This window comes from Lagenorhynchus albirostris, chromosome 3 (assembly GCF_949774975.1).
Source record: "Lagenorhynchus albirostris chromosome 3, mLagAlb1.1, whole genome shotgun sequence".
Taxonomy (NCBI): Eukaryota; Metazoa; Chordata; class Mammalia; order Artiodactyla; family Delphinidae; genus Lagenorhynchus; species Lagenorhynchus albirostris.
In genome coordinates this window covers 139,092,087-139,106,854 of record NC_083097.1, presented here as the reverse complement: position 1 = coordinate 139,106,854, position 14,768 = coordinate 139,092,087, and the positions used below count along the sequence as shown (strand labels likewise).

At 38.6% G+C, this 14,768-nt stretch overlaps 1 long non-coding RNA gene across 1 annotated transcript in view; it reads left to right on the top strand.

The window, feature by feature from the left end:
- LOC132518566 (uncharacterized) overlaps positions 1–13,441 on the top strand; it is a 129,506-nt gene extending 116,065 nt beyond the window's left edge. Inside the window, exon 3 of the long non-coding RNA XR_009539917.1 lies at positions 13,267–13,441. This is a non-coding gene — a long non-coding RNA (uncharacterized LOC132518566). The remainder of the gene's footprint in view (positions 1–13,266) is intronic.
- Positions 13,442–14,768: the final 1,327 nt, after the last annotated feature.

Genomic DNA, 14,768 nt, shown 5'->3' with positions numbered 1-14,768 from the left:
AAAGTTGAGAGTTTAGAGTTTAAAAGAATCCTCAAGGTACCTTATAAAACATAACCCAAAGGCACTGGATTATTCTGAAGGGCCTTCTATGTCATCTAGGAAAGATCAAAGTATGTTTGGTGCTATTTTGAGGTTGTTCACTTAATTGTATTATAATCTTTGAACAGTTAATCTGTGTATATTATATGTGTCAGTGCATGTTTGGTTGCAAAGAAAAGAGAGCTATTCAAATTTGCTTGAGGACTTACTGTAAATAAGAGAGGGGAATCACAGAGAAGTCAGTTTAAGGCAGTATAGCTAGACCTCCAGGTGAGTAGAAGAGACAGACACTCAACTCAGGCTGGCCAAAGCAAGAGGGATTGTGTCACAAACCTAAAAAGCATGAGTGAATCAGTATTTTTGTATCCAGGTGCACAGACAAGGTCAGGAGTTTGTCTCTGTCCCTAAACAGAGCTTTCCTCTCATTTGGCTTCATTCTTAGGTAGGCTCCTTCCTTCTGGTGATAAAGTTGCAACTTTGGCTTACATCCTCAGATCTTAGCAACCCTAGTGAACAGATATTCCCTCTCCTAAGAGTTCTTACAAAAAGTCTGGGTCTGGCCCTCACCGTTTCAAACTGGGTCATGAGCTGGTGGCTAAACCCATAATTACGACCCTGTTAGTTGGAAGCCTTGCTCATGTCTATTGATCACTGGAGTTGGGGTGGGAAGAGTAGAGTCAACCCCACTAGAACAAGCTGAGAGTAAAGGAAGAGTGCTTCCCTGAGGGAACAATGAGGTTTATTAACAGGAGAAATGCGGTAGGTGCTGTTGGTGCTCCTCCCAGATCCATTTACCAAGTTGGGGCATCCATCCCTGAGCTGCTATGACTGTTGGCTGCTAACAGCTCAGAGCTTCCCTCTTCTCCAGTTAATTGCCTTCACCAAAGGAAACAGCTCATCCGGAAAGTAAATCACCCCTTTCTTCAGCAGCTTGCATCTCGTGACTGTCTGATTCAAGGGCACAAAGGGCTGCCTCTTTTCTCAAGGAGGGAATAAGTTCATAATGCACGTCATGTTTCAAAGTTCTAGCGGAGAGCACAACCTTGATTAGCTTTCCCCGCTTCCCATCATTCTTCCCTCACTCCCTTTTTCCTGAGAGTACAGCCTTAATAATTAACTTCTTCTCAGGTTCTGCTTCTGGGGAACCTAAACTAAGATTTAGGGCTGGTCGTTGGACAGGGAAAATAATTAATGTCCATCTAGACAAGAACTGAGATCTTTCTCTCCATCTCTCAAGGGTTCCTTCAGTCCTTTCCTTTCTCTGAATGTCTGTCTCATTCTCTCAGAAGACAGCTTCCTTAAATTGTGCAGCCTCTGGTTCTCAGTTTTCTTGCTGATTCTTCTCCCTTTTTCTGACCTCCAAATACTGATACACTGGAATGTTAAGTTCTCAGTCCTCTGTTTTTAATCTATCCTGATTTCCTAAAGAATCCACCCAGTTACATGGTTTCAAATAACTGTCACTGATAATTTACAAATTTACATCTCCAATTCCATCTCTCCCAGAGTCCCAAACTCATATGTCCAATTGCTTCCTTGACATTTGCATTTAGATATCCAATAAGTATCTTACACTTGATAGAAATCTTGATCCCACCCTCCAAACCCATCTCTCTCTCTGAGTCTTTCCCATGATTAGAAGAAGAGATACTGGCTGATCACATATTCTGTTAGAGTGATCCTATCACAGCAAATATCGTGGCCAATCTGCCTGCTCATCTTCTGTGAGATTCAAACTGCCACTTACAAAGCCATATTGATACCTCATGAACAAACAGGGCCTCCTGGTTCTCATGCAGATACAGCTTACCAACCAGGTGAAGGTGGAAAATTTAAGTAGATCCTCCTTGATTTTCTCATTTCATGAGATGGGAAGTAGAAATAGGCAAGAAGAAGGAAGAACATGAGACAGGACCATGAAGAAGCAGCGGTCTCCATGTGGTGCAGCAACCCTGCAGCATGGACATTTTGAGCTGGATGATTCTTTGTTGTGGGAGGCTGTCCTGTGTGTTGTAGGGTGCTTAGCAGCGTCCCTGGCCTTGACCCACCAGATGCAAGTGGTATCTGCCCTCCAACCCCCATCCAAAGTCATGGAAATGAAAAATGTCTCCAGATGTTGCCAAATCTCCCTTGGCAGCCAAAATGTTGCCAAATCTTCCCTGGCAGCCAAAATCACCCCTAGTTGAGAACTTCAGTATAAGAAAGTAAATGTATGCATGTCAGACTGTCACCAAACTCCCCAACCATTTATAGCTTTTTTTCCTATGGAGAGAATCCAATAACGGGTGAAGAGAAGTGTGGAAGCTTTTTTTATCCAGCTCTTCCTAGAGAAAGCTGAAGTTTTGACGAAAGCTTCTATTTTATGGAACAAGTTGAGATGAGGAGGAAAGGGTATAAGAAGATGTTTCTATGAGGCTTTACTGTATACTATCTTTTCACAGCATGTTGAGGTTTAGTTTATCCATTTCCATTCAAATACGTGTTCAGTTAGGCTCATCTTTCCAAATTGACTTGTTCAAAGATTTAGATCTAAAACCCTGTGCTATTCTTTCAAAGTATCAGATAAATATGGCAAACCAATTGTCAGTTTATAATACAGTTTGTAGTGTTTCAAGACACAAAGGAATTTTTTTCCTCACTTGATTCTTACTTTAATTGTAGAAGACACCTCTGTTAAGAGATGCATGATAAATGTGGAATTTAGGAGTAGGAGCCAACTCTACTTGGTATTTTGCATGATTTGCATTTTAGTCTGATAGGTGTTTACCTTTGTCTTGATGGAAAATCAAACCAAACCAAACTAAACCTAACATACCTCCATGCCCAATTTTCACAATATTGTCAATTCTATTCTTTAATACATAGTCTTTAATCCATGGATTATTAAACTCTTAAATTTAAATTTTATTGATTTATTTCATTCCATTATATTTTCATAGCATTATACTGCTTTTTTCTTCTCAGTCTACTTTGCATTTGATTTTCTGCTCTTATTTTACACAGGTTATATATTCTGGCATCCTATTGAGGAGTGCTGTAGCATTTATAATGTTTTTCCTTTGTTTCTACTAGTAGATCCCTTTCAGTGTCATGGTCTTCTTATAATTCTTCAGTGCGATTTTTCTTCTGAATGTTCTGCATATATCATCATTCTTTGAGGACACATCCCTCTCTGTCTATCTCTCTATCCCCCAGTCAGGAGACACTTATCCAGATTCAATGTTCACCAGCAGAGGGTTGTGTACATTTCTCATGGTTCTTCCCTGCTTGTTAAATTCTTGTGTCAAATCAACCATAAGAAAGTAGCTCTCTTTCCGATGCTTTATAGATTTAAATACAGGGATTTTGTTTTTAATATTTTAATTTTACTGGAGTATAGTTGATTTACAATGTTGTGTTAGTTTCAGGTGTACAGCAAAGTGATTCAGTTATACATATACATATATTCATTCTTTTTTAGATTCTTTTCTCATAAAAGTTATCACAGAATATTGGGTAGAGTTCCCTGTACTATACAGTAGGTCCTTGTTGGTTATCTATCTTATATATAGTAGTGTGTGTGTGTTCATCCCAAGCTCCAAGATACAGGGATTCTTAAACCCTACTGCCTGGACCCTGAACATTTCGAACTGATTCCATATACATACTTCAGTAGGTACTTCTTTCAAGATCTTCCTTTCTTAGCTTTTCTTTGACCACATTCTTTTCTTGCAGAGACCACACCTTCTGTGGGAGATATATCTCTGCCTTTCTTCTTTATATGTCTCCTATTTATATTTTTGAGAGTTGTTCTCCCCAAATGACAAACTGATTCTGGGTCGCATAAGCCAGAGGGATTTGATATTTTGGAAGAAATTAGAGACTTGTACAATTATTGGGATACTAGATGGGCATCACTGCTGCATTTGGGCATGAAATTTAAATGTCTTTCACCTTTGTGCCACTTGGTCAAACTTTAATATAGGGGCTGGGAGCATCCAGTGGGCTGAGATCTATCAGGTCATGTGCCTGGGTGGAAAGTGGGACAGTCTGACTCCTTCTGCAGTACAGGGCCACAGGGCACTGCCTCACACCAAAACGCACACGTTGTAGGTTGAATTGTGTCCCCTCAAAAGATATGTTCAAGTCCTAACCCTTAGAATTTGTGAAGGTGACCTTATTTGGAAATAGGGTCTGGTGTAATCCAGTTAACATGAGGTGTACTGGATTAGGGTGGGCCCCTAATCCAAGGACTGGTGTCCTGATGAGACGAGGGAAATTTGGACACAGCTACACAGGGAAAACACCATGTGACAATAGAGGCAGAGATTGGAGTGATGTAGCTGCAAGCTAAGTCACATCAAGTGTTGCGGGCAACCACTAGAAGCTAGGAAGAAGTAGGGAAGGATCCTCCTCTAGAGCCTTCAGGGAGAGCATGGACTTCCTTATGCCTTGATTTCAGACTTCCAGACTCCAGAACTGTAAGTGAATAAATTTCTGTTGTTCTAAGCCACGTGGTTTGTTTTAATATGTTATTGGAGTCCTAGGAAATGAATACAACACACAATAGGGGGGATTCTTCTGAAATTGTTAAGGGGGCAGGTGGATGCTGGCCAATAGCAGAAACCCAGTGGTCCAGTAAGGAGAGGGTAGAAACAGGCAGTGTCCTGTCCATCTCTTTTAGTAGCTGAATGCCCACCCTCTTTTCTTATTGTCCAGATCCTGGGTCTCTCAGGCATCAGACCAGAGTGGAAAAGGAGTAAATCTCTTCCTCCCTGTTATCTGGGTTGCTCTGTCTGATGAACTAAAGCATTTTTTTTTTCTTTGTCCAATTTCATAAGCCATAGCATTGTGGGAATCCTCCCAGATTTTGGAAATAACATATTTGTTCATCTTTAAGCTTTTTCAAAAAATCGTTATTATGTGTGAATATTTATGAGAATTATTTTTTGTGAGACATCAGGAAGATCTACAATCAGAGACACCCTGTTAAACTTCTCCATTACTCTATCTCTTAAATTATAAGCTTAATTGAAAAAGGTTAGAGAATAGGGGCAAAATTGGCACCAAGCAAGGCGTCATGTCATACTATGATATCTAAAATTTTGTCAGCTTTTTGTTTCCTTTTTCCTATAAGATGGGGCAACTAGCCTATTTCTAGAGATGTCTAGATTATCTAGAGCTCTCTTATGTGAGTACTGCAGTCTTAATTAAGAAATGAAAGAACGGAAAAATTCCTTCTCTAATATCTTGGTTTGTTAGTCTTTGAATTATGTAATACGTAAATAGCATTAAGCCAATTTAAAGAACTTTAAAAGCAAAATTATGCATTAAAATACTAAGTCACCAGAGCCAGTTAAGAGTCAAAAGCAGGTAGCTGCTTTTGAATAATAATTTGAATGATTTAATGGAGATAAACTCTTAAACAATTGTTAAGAGAATAAAGACATAATCTTGGACTTTGAAATACTTCTGAGAACATTTTGAACAACAATTTGTTAGCTTGAAGTTTATTTCAAATGTCTATCCCAGGAATGTAATTGAAACAAAAACAAAAAACTGTCTAGTCTAATTTTGAACTTTATCCTCTATCTTAAAGTTTGAACAAGTTAAAAAAATAAGCCTTTTAGGGCCAGAAAGTTTTTCAAAAATCAGAAATCTTCCTCTGTTTTACTTATGTTGAAGATATGTTTTTTTGATTAAAAAGCAGAGAAAGCTACCCTTTTCTTTAGCAAATTTCAAGGCATCTGTTCTCATAGATAGGGTATTTACAGATGAAGACTATCGAAGGTAATTTAAAAAGCAGTGAGACTTGATGAGGGGAAATAGGTATTTTATTTTTGTACTGATACTGCTGTCACTCAACTCTGCAGAGAAAAACAGAGAAAAAAGGAACAACAAAAGGACAAAGTCATTTACTTTTAAATGCTCAAAAGGTGCAGGTGGTGTCTGTGCAATGGTTTGCAAATGAAAGGATTTTTCTTCTTCCTACTCATTTTTATTAGACCTCCCTGAACAAGGGGAAAAAAGTAATTTAGATAGAAAAATCAGAGTCAATGAAAATTGTCATGTGTGGGAGCTTGTAAAATTAATTTTAGTTGCTAGGCCTTTTAATATCAGGGTGTGTCCTATGCCCTGTGCCCTCTTTTATGTGGCTCAGGGCAGATGTATTTTGAAAATGTCACCTCTATTAACCTTAGTTGTATACCTCTCAGAAAAAAAAATCACTGAAGGTATATTTTGAATGCTGCCCATGCTGAATAATTGCGACAGAATGTTAGTTTGAAATGTAAATGGTGTCTTGACTATTCTTTTCAGGTAGGAGAGAAACAAGATGGTAAAGAAAAGCAAAGATGCTTCTCACCCTGAATTTCGTATGACATTGTGACATTGTGATGTTATGTAAGAGGGTCTAGAGAAAACAAGAATCAAAACAAGAACTTTTAAAAGGAGGAGAAAAATATCTATAGATGTCACAGTGCCAGACAGTGAAATGATAATAACTAATGTTTACTGAGTGCTTATAGGATGCCAGCATAGCACTAAATGCATCACATGCTTTAGCTCATATTTTCTGCCAATAGCTCTAATATTATCATCCCATTTTTATAGCTGAGAAAACTGAGGCACGGAGAATTTAAGAAACGTGGCTGAATTCTCACCACTAGTAAATGGTGGAACTGAGACTTGATCCCATAGTTTGCTTCCCTGGATCTTGCTCTTAACTTCTCTACTCTCATGCCTCCCTCCCTTGTAATACCTCTTCCATCTCATCCTATTTATGTGGGTACAGGGTGTAGATTTCAGTGAACAAGTGGGATGACTAAGTTGCCAGGTGTGTGATAGCATTTGCAGAAAAATGATAAAGGATTATGGTGGCCTTGATTGATTTTGTTGGCTCAGTGTCTCCTCTCTCATGTTGGTATCAGCATCCTGATTTTGCTTAGGAAAACTCTCTCTCCCTCATCATACAGTATTTATTTGGGTGCCCTGCCTTCCCTTGGCTAAAGGGTAGACTAGGGGTGCAAGCTAGTGGCATCAGATCATCTGTCCCTGGATTTTGAATCTTAAGGGAAATGAGAAAGACCAAAAATAGTTGCAGTTCTTCCATCTTGATGAGGGTGTTAGGAGGGGACTGACCAGAGTTCTTGTAGTACATTATGATTCCTGAAGGTGCTCTAGCTGGGCCCTCTTAGAAGTATGTCATGTTTGCTTTCCTTCACTTCCGTGAGCCATCCCAGGTCTCTCAAATAAGTCCCTTTCTGCCTTAAGATAACCAAATTCTATTTATTTTGCTTGCAGCCAAAGAACCTTAATGGATCCACTGACAACCTCTCTTTTGTGAGACTGACATAGTGGTATTGCAGGAGGGCCTCCATCAGCTCAGATTGGAACACCAGGACAGGGGTTCATGGCTTGAAGGAAAGGTGTGTGCAGTTTAGGGCCTGTTGCTTTCTTGTTCTGAGATGATAAGGACTTTGTTCTTCCTTGCAAACAGCCATTTGCCATTTTGTGCCAGAAAAGTTAATTTTTTCTTTTTTTTTTTGGTAGAAATCAATTCTGGTTTCACTCGGAAGCTCCTGTTGTCCAGTAGAAAGGACTGTAGGGTAAAGAGTTGAGTTCTGGTCATAGCTTACTGTTATAAAAACTGTGAAGTTAAATTCTTCTTATGGCATTTAATTTATCTTTTAAATGAGGAAGAAAGTAGTCTTGGTTGACAGATGTGAAATAACTTAAAAATGGTTAAAGTTGTTATTACATCCTAGGGGAGAGTGGGCAGACCCATGCCACTTCCTTGCTTCAGCCTCTCCTCTGCCAGCCTCTTCATAACCTCCAACACTCATTGCCTCACAGTGTCTTGAACTGACCAGACTGTTTCAAGTATCTTATGTGATTTCACTTCCTCAGAATGCCTCTCTCTAACATGTCCATCTAGCACACTTCTATTAATCCTCTAACAGGTCACTCCAGCATCTTCTCTGTTATGTAGCTTTCCCTTACTCTTCCAAGCCTGGCTAATCACTTCATCTCATCATGCTAATCTGTGTGATCTTATCTGATTAGAAGATGTATTACACAGTATTTCAATTATTTAACATACAGGTTCATTTCCACCATTTCTGTGAACTTCCATAGGGCAGCCCCTTGCATTTTTGCATTTCTAATATATTTTGTCATACTGAAAATGCTTCATAAATATTGAGCACACCTTGACAAAATTCCCAAGAAAACTTACCATTTAAAGGAACTCTGTTACAGATTCTCTGTAAATTTAAAACTTCTCCGAAAATGCTAAACTCGTTTCACAATGATATGCTTTTTAAATCATTTTTTCACATTAATACACTTTTGGATCATGCAACTAAGTCTATTCAGGCTGCTATAACAAAAATACCATAGACTGGATGGTTTATGAACAACAGAAAATTATTTCTCACAGTTCTGGAGGCTGGAAGTCCCAGATGAGAGTGGAAGGTTGGTTGGGTTCTGGTGAGGACCTGCCTCTGGGTTGCAGACTGCCCTTTTCTCCTTGTATCCTCATGTGACAGAGAGCAGAGTGGAAGTAAACTCTCTCTTGACTCCTTTAGCATACTAATCCCATTCGTGAATTCGTGAGGGTTCCTTTCATGATTTCATCTAATCCTCACCACCTCCCAAAGGCCCAACTTCCTAATACCATCACAATGGGGGCTAGGGCTCAACATAACGACTTTTGGGGGAACACACATTCAGTCCATGACACGAAGTTTTTTAAAGTTGCAGCTCAATTATGAGAAACTGCCTGCTACCTGCACAGCTTGTGTCTTGAGGACTTGATGACTGTCACTTTTCCTGTGGGCCTTTCTGTATCTCCTACCTCTAAATCCCTAGAAATGTCCTTAGACATGTGTTTGAAATAGAAAATGCCATACCGAGTTAGAACAGCAAGGGAGAAAAAGAAATTCTCAGCATATTTTGTACTAAGCATCCAAAAAACGGACTAGGAGGTTGCTGGGGGCTATGCATCCATTAAGAGGTGTGATTGACAATGGAAACTGTATTATAAAGCTACTGGGATTTCTCACTTCATAACAAACTAGTTTTATTTCATTTGTGGGGAGGACAGTCATCTCCCACAGTCCTCCTTATGGTCTAACTTGTCTTGATTTTAGGATACACAGAAGTATCTCGAGTAGCAGAACTGAAAGCAGTAATGAGAGTGCTCTTTAGAAAAGCTTTACATTTACATGTGGTTAGAGACCTATGAGTATGTATCCGCTCCTGGGACAGATTTTCCCTTTTTTTTTTTTTTATAGCATCTTTATTAGAGTATAATTGCTTTACAATGGTGTGTCAGTTTCTGCTTTATAACAAAGTGAATCAGTTATACATATACATATGTCCCCATATCTCTTCCCTCTTGCATCTCCCTCCCTCCCACCCTCCCTATCCCACCCCTCTAGGTGGTCACAAAGCACCGAGCTGATCTCTCTGTGCTATGCGGCTGCTTCCCACTAGCTATCTATTTTACGTTTGGTAGTGTATATATGTACGTGACACTCTCTCACTTTGTCCCAGCTTACCCTTCCCCCTCCCCGTATCCTCACGTCCATTCTCTAGTAGGTCTGCATCTTTATTCCCGTCTTGCCCCTAGGTTCTTCTGACCATTTACTTTTTTCTTTTTTTAGATTCCATATATATGTGTTAGCATACGGTATTTGTTTTTCTCTTTCTGACTTACTTCACTCTGTATGACAGTCTCTAGATCCATCCACCTCACTACAAATAACTGAATTTCATTCCTTTTTATGGCTGAGTAATATTCCATAGTACATATGTGCCACACCTTCTTTATCCATTCATCTGTTGATGGACACTTAGGTTGCTTCCATGTCCTGGCTTTTGTTAATAGAGATGCAATGAACATTTTGGTACATGACTCTTTTTGAATTATGGTTTTCTCAGGGTATATGCCCAGTAGTGGGATTGCTGGGTCGTATGGTAGTTCTATTTTTAGTTTTTTAAGGAACCTCCATACTGTTCTCCGTAGTGGCTGTATCAATATACATTCCCACCAACAGTGCAAGAGGGTTCCCTTTTCTCCACACCCTCTCCAGTATTTATTGTTTGTAGATATTTTGATGATGGCCATTCTGACCGGTGTGAGATGATATCTCATTGTAGTTTTGATTTGCATTTCTCTAATGATTAATGATGTTGAGCATTCTTTCATGTGTTTGTTGGCAATCCGTATATGTTCTTTGGAGAAATGTCTATTTAGGTCTTCTGCCCATTTTTGGATTGGATTCTTTGTTTTTTTGATATTGAGCTGCATGAGATGCTTGTATGTTTTGGAGATTAATCCTTTGTCAGTTGCTTCATTTGCAAATATTTTCTCCCATTCTGAGGTCTGTCTTTTCGTCTTGTTTATTGTTTCCTTTGCAGTGCAAAAGCTTTGAAGTTTCATTAGGTCCCATTTGTTTATTTTTGTTTTTATTTCCATTTTTCTAGGAGGTGGGTCAAAAAGGATCTTGCTGTGATTTATGTCATAGAGTGTTCTGCCTATGTTTTCCTCTAAGAGTTTGATGGTGTCTGGCCTTACATTTAGGTCTTTAATCCATTTTGAGTTTATTTTTGTCTATGGTGTTAGGGAGTGTTCTAATTTCATTCTTTTAGATGTAACTGTCCAGTTTTCCCAGCACCACTTATTGAAGAGGCTGTCTTTTCTCCATTGTATATTCTTGCCTCCTTTATCAAAGATAAGGTGACCATATGTGCGTGGGTTTATCTCTGGGATTTCTATCCTGTTCCATTGATCTATATTTCTGTTTTTGTGCCAGTACGATACTGTCTTGATTACTGTAGCTTTGTAATATAGTCTGAAGTGCAGGAGCCTGATTCCTCCAGCTCTGTTTTTCTTTCTCAAGATTGCTTTGGCTATTCGGGGTCTTTTGTGTTTTCATACAAATTGTGAAATTTTTGGTTCTAGTTCTGTGAAAAATGCCAGTGGCAGTTTGATAGGGATTGCATTGAATCTGTAGATTGCTTTGGGTAGTAGAGTCATTTTCACAATGTTGATTCTTCCAATCCAAGAACATGGTATATCACTCTATATATTTGTGTCATCTTTAATTTCTTTCATCAGTGTCTTATAATTTTCTGTATACAGGTCTTTTGTCTCCTTAGGTAGGTTTATTCCTAGGTATTTTATTCTTTTGGTTGCAGTGGTAAATGGGAGTGTTTCCTTAATTTCTCTTTCAGATTATTCATCAGTAGTGTATAGGAATGCCAGAGAAATCTGTGCATTAATTTTGTATCCTGCTACTTTACCAAATTCATTGATTAGCTCTAGTAGTTTTCTGGTAGCATCTTTAGGATTCTCTATGTATAGTATCATGTCATCTGCAAACAGTGACAGCTTTACTTCTTCTTTTCCAATTTGGATTCCTTTCATTTCTTTTTCTTCTCTGATTGCTGTGGCTAAAACTTCTAAATCTATGTTGAATAATAGTGGTGAGAGTGGGCAACCTTGTCTTCTTCCTGATCTTAGTGGAAATGGTTTCAGTTTTTCACCATTGAGGGTGATTTTGGCTGTGGGTTTGTCATATACGGCCTTTATTATGTTGAGGAAACTTCCCTCTATGCCTACTTTCTGGAGGGTTTTTATCATAAATGGGTGTTGAATTTTTTTAAAAGCTTTCTCTGCATCTATTGAGATGATCATATGGTTTTTCTCCTTCAATTTGTTAATATGGTGTATCACGTTGATTGATTTGCGTATATTGAAGAATCCTGCATTCCTGGGACAAACCCCACTTGATCAGTGTATGATTCTTTTAATGTGCTGTTGGATTCTGTTTGCTAGGAATTTGTTGAGGATTTTTGCATCTATGTTCATCAGTGATATTGGCCTGTAGTTTTCTTTCTTTGTGACATCTTTGTCTGGTTTTGGTATCAGATTGATGGTGGCCTCATAGAATGAGTTTGGGAGTGTTCCTCCCTCTGCTATATTCCGGAAGAGTTTGAGAAAGATAAGTGTTAGCTCTTCTCTTATGTTTGATAGAATTCACCTGTGATGCCATCTGGTCCTGGGCTTTTGTTTGTTGGAAGATTTTTAATCACAGTTTCAATTTCAGTTCTTGTGATTGGTCTGTTCATATTTTCTATTTCTTCCTGGTTCAGTCTCGGAAGGTTGTGCATTTCTAAGAATTTGTCCATTTCGTCCAGATTGTCCATTTTATTGGCATAGAGTAGCTTGTAGTAGTCTCTCATGATCCTCTGTATTTCTGCAGTGGCAGTTGTTACTTCTCCTTTTTCATTTCTAATTCTATTGATTTGAGTCTTCTCCCTTTTTTTCTTGATAAGTCTGGTTAATGGTTTATCAATTTTGTTTATCTTCTCAAGGAACCAACTTTTAGTTTTATTGATATTTGCTATCATTTCCTTCATTTCTTTTTCATTTATTTCTGATCTGATCTTTATGATTTCTTTACTTCTGCTAACTTTGGGGTTTTTTTGTTCTTCTTTCTCTAATTGCTTTAGGTGTAAGGTTAGGTTGTTTACTTGAGGGGTTTCTTGTTTCTTAAGGTAGGCTTGTATAACTATAAATGTCCTGCTTAGAACTGCTTTTGCTGCATCCCATAGGTTTTGGGTCATTGTGTTTTCATTGTCCTTTGTTTCTAGGTATTTTTTGATTTCCTCTTTGATTTCTTCAGTGATCTCTTGGTTATTTTGTAGTGTATTGTTTAGCCTCCATGTGTTTGTATTTCTTACAGATTTTTTCCTATAATTGATATCTAGTCTCATAGCATTGTGGTTAGAAAAGACACTTGATATGATTTCAATTTTCTTAAATTTACCAAGGCTTGATTTGTGACCCAAGATCCAAGATATTATCTATCCTGGAGAATGTTCCATGAGCACTTGGGAAGAATGTGTATTCTGTTGTTTTTTGGATGGAATGTCCTATAAATGCCAATTAAGTCCATCTTGTTTAATGTGTCATTTTAAGCTTGTGTTTCCTTATTTATTTTCATTTTGGATGATCTGTCTATTGGTGAAAGTGGGGTGTTAAAGTCCCCTACTATGATTGTGTTACTGTGGATTTCCCCTTTTATGGCTGTTAGCATTTGCCTTATGTATTGAGGTGCTCCTATGTTGGGTGCATAAATATTTACAAATGTTATGTCTTCTTCTTGGATCGATCCCTGGATCATTTTGTAGTGTCCTTTGTCTCTTGTAATAGTCTTTTTTTTTTTTTTTTTGCAGTTCGCGGGCCTCTCACTGCTGTCGCCTCCCCTGCTACGTAGGACAGGCTCTGGACGCACAGGCCCAGCGGCCACAGCCCACAGGCCCAGCCGCCCCACGGCACACGGGATCTTCCCGGACTGGGGCACGAACCCACATCCCCTGCTTTGGCAGGTGGACTCCCAACCACTGTGCCACTGGGGAAGCCCTAGTCTTTGTTTTAAAGTCTATTTTGTCTGATATGAGAATTGCTACTGCAGCTTTCTTTTGATTTCCCTTTGCATGGAATATCTTTTTCCATCCCCTCACTTTCATTCTGTATGTGTCCCTAGGTCTGAAGTGGGTCTCCTGTAGACAGCATATATACGGGTCTTGGTTTTGTATCCGTTCAGCCAGTCTATGTCTTTTGGTTCCAGCATTTAATCTATTTACATTTAAGGTAATTATTGATATGTATGTTTCTATTACCAGTTTCTTAATTGTTTTGGGTTTATTATTGTAGGTGTTTTCCTTCTCTTGTATTTCCTGCTTAGAGTAGTTCCTTTAGCATTTGTTGTAAAGCTGGTTTGGTGGTGCTGAATTCTCTTAGTTTTTTCTTGTCTGTAAAGCCTTTAATTTCTCCGTGAAATCTGAAGGAGATCCTTGCTGGGTCGAGTAATCTTGCTTGTAGTTTTTTCTCTTTCATCACTTTAAATATGTCCTGCCAGTCTCTTGTGGCTTGCAGAGTTTCTGCTGAAAGATCAGCTGTTAACCTTTTGGGGATTCCCTTATGTGTTACCTGTTATTTTTCCCTTGCTGTGTTTAATATTTAATTTTTGATAGTTTGATTAACATGTGTCTTGGCATGTTTCTCCTTGGATTTATCGTGTATGGGACTGTCTGTGCTTCCTGGACTTGATTAACTACTTCCTTTCCGATATTAGGGATGTTTTCAACTATAATCTCTTCAAATATTTTCTCAGTCCCTTTGTTTTTCTCTTCTTTTTCTGGGACCCCTATAATTCGAATGTTTGTGCATTTAATGTTGTCCCAGAGGCCTCTGAGACTGTCCTCAATTCTTTTCATTCTTTTTTTCTTTATTCTGCTCTGCAGTATTTATTTCCACTTTTTTATCTTCCAGGTAACTTATCCGTTCTTCTGCCTCAGTTATTCTGCTATTGATCCCTTCTAGGGAATTTTTAATTTCATTTATTGTGTTGTTCATCTCTGTTTGTTTTCTCTTTAGTTCTTCTAGGTCCTTGTTAAACGTTTCTTATATTTTCTCCATTCTATTTCCAAGATTTTGGATCATCTTTACTATCATTATTCTGAATTCTTTTTCAGGTAGACTGCCTATTTCCTCTTCATTTGTTAGGTCTGATGGGTTTTTTCCTTGCTCCTTCATCTGCTGTGTGTTTCTCTGTCTTCTCATCTTGCTTAACTTACTGTGTTTGGGGTCTCCTTTTCGCAGGCTGGAGGTTCATAGTTTCCGTTGTTTTTGGTGTCTGTCCCCAGTGGCTAAGGTTGGTTCAGTGGGTTGTGTA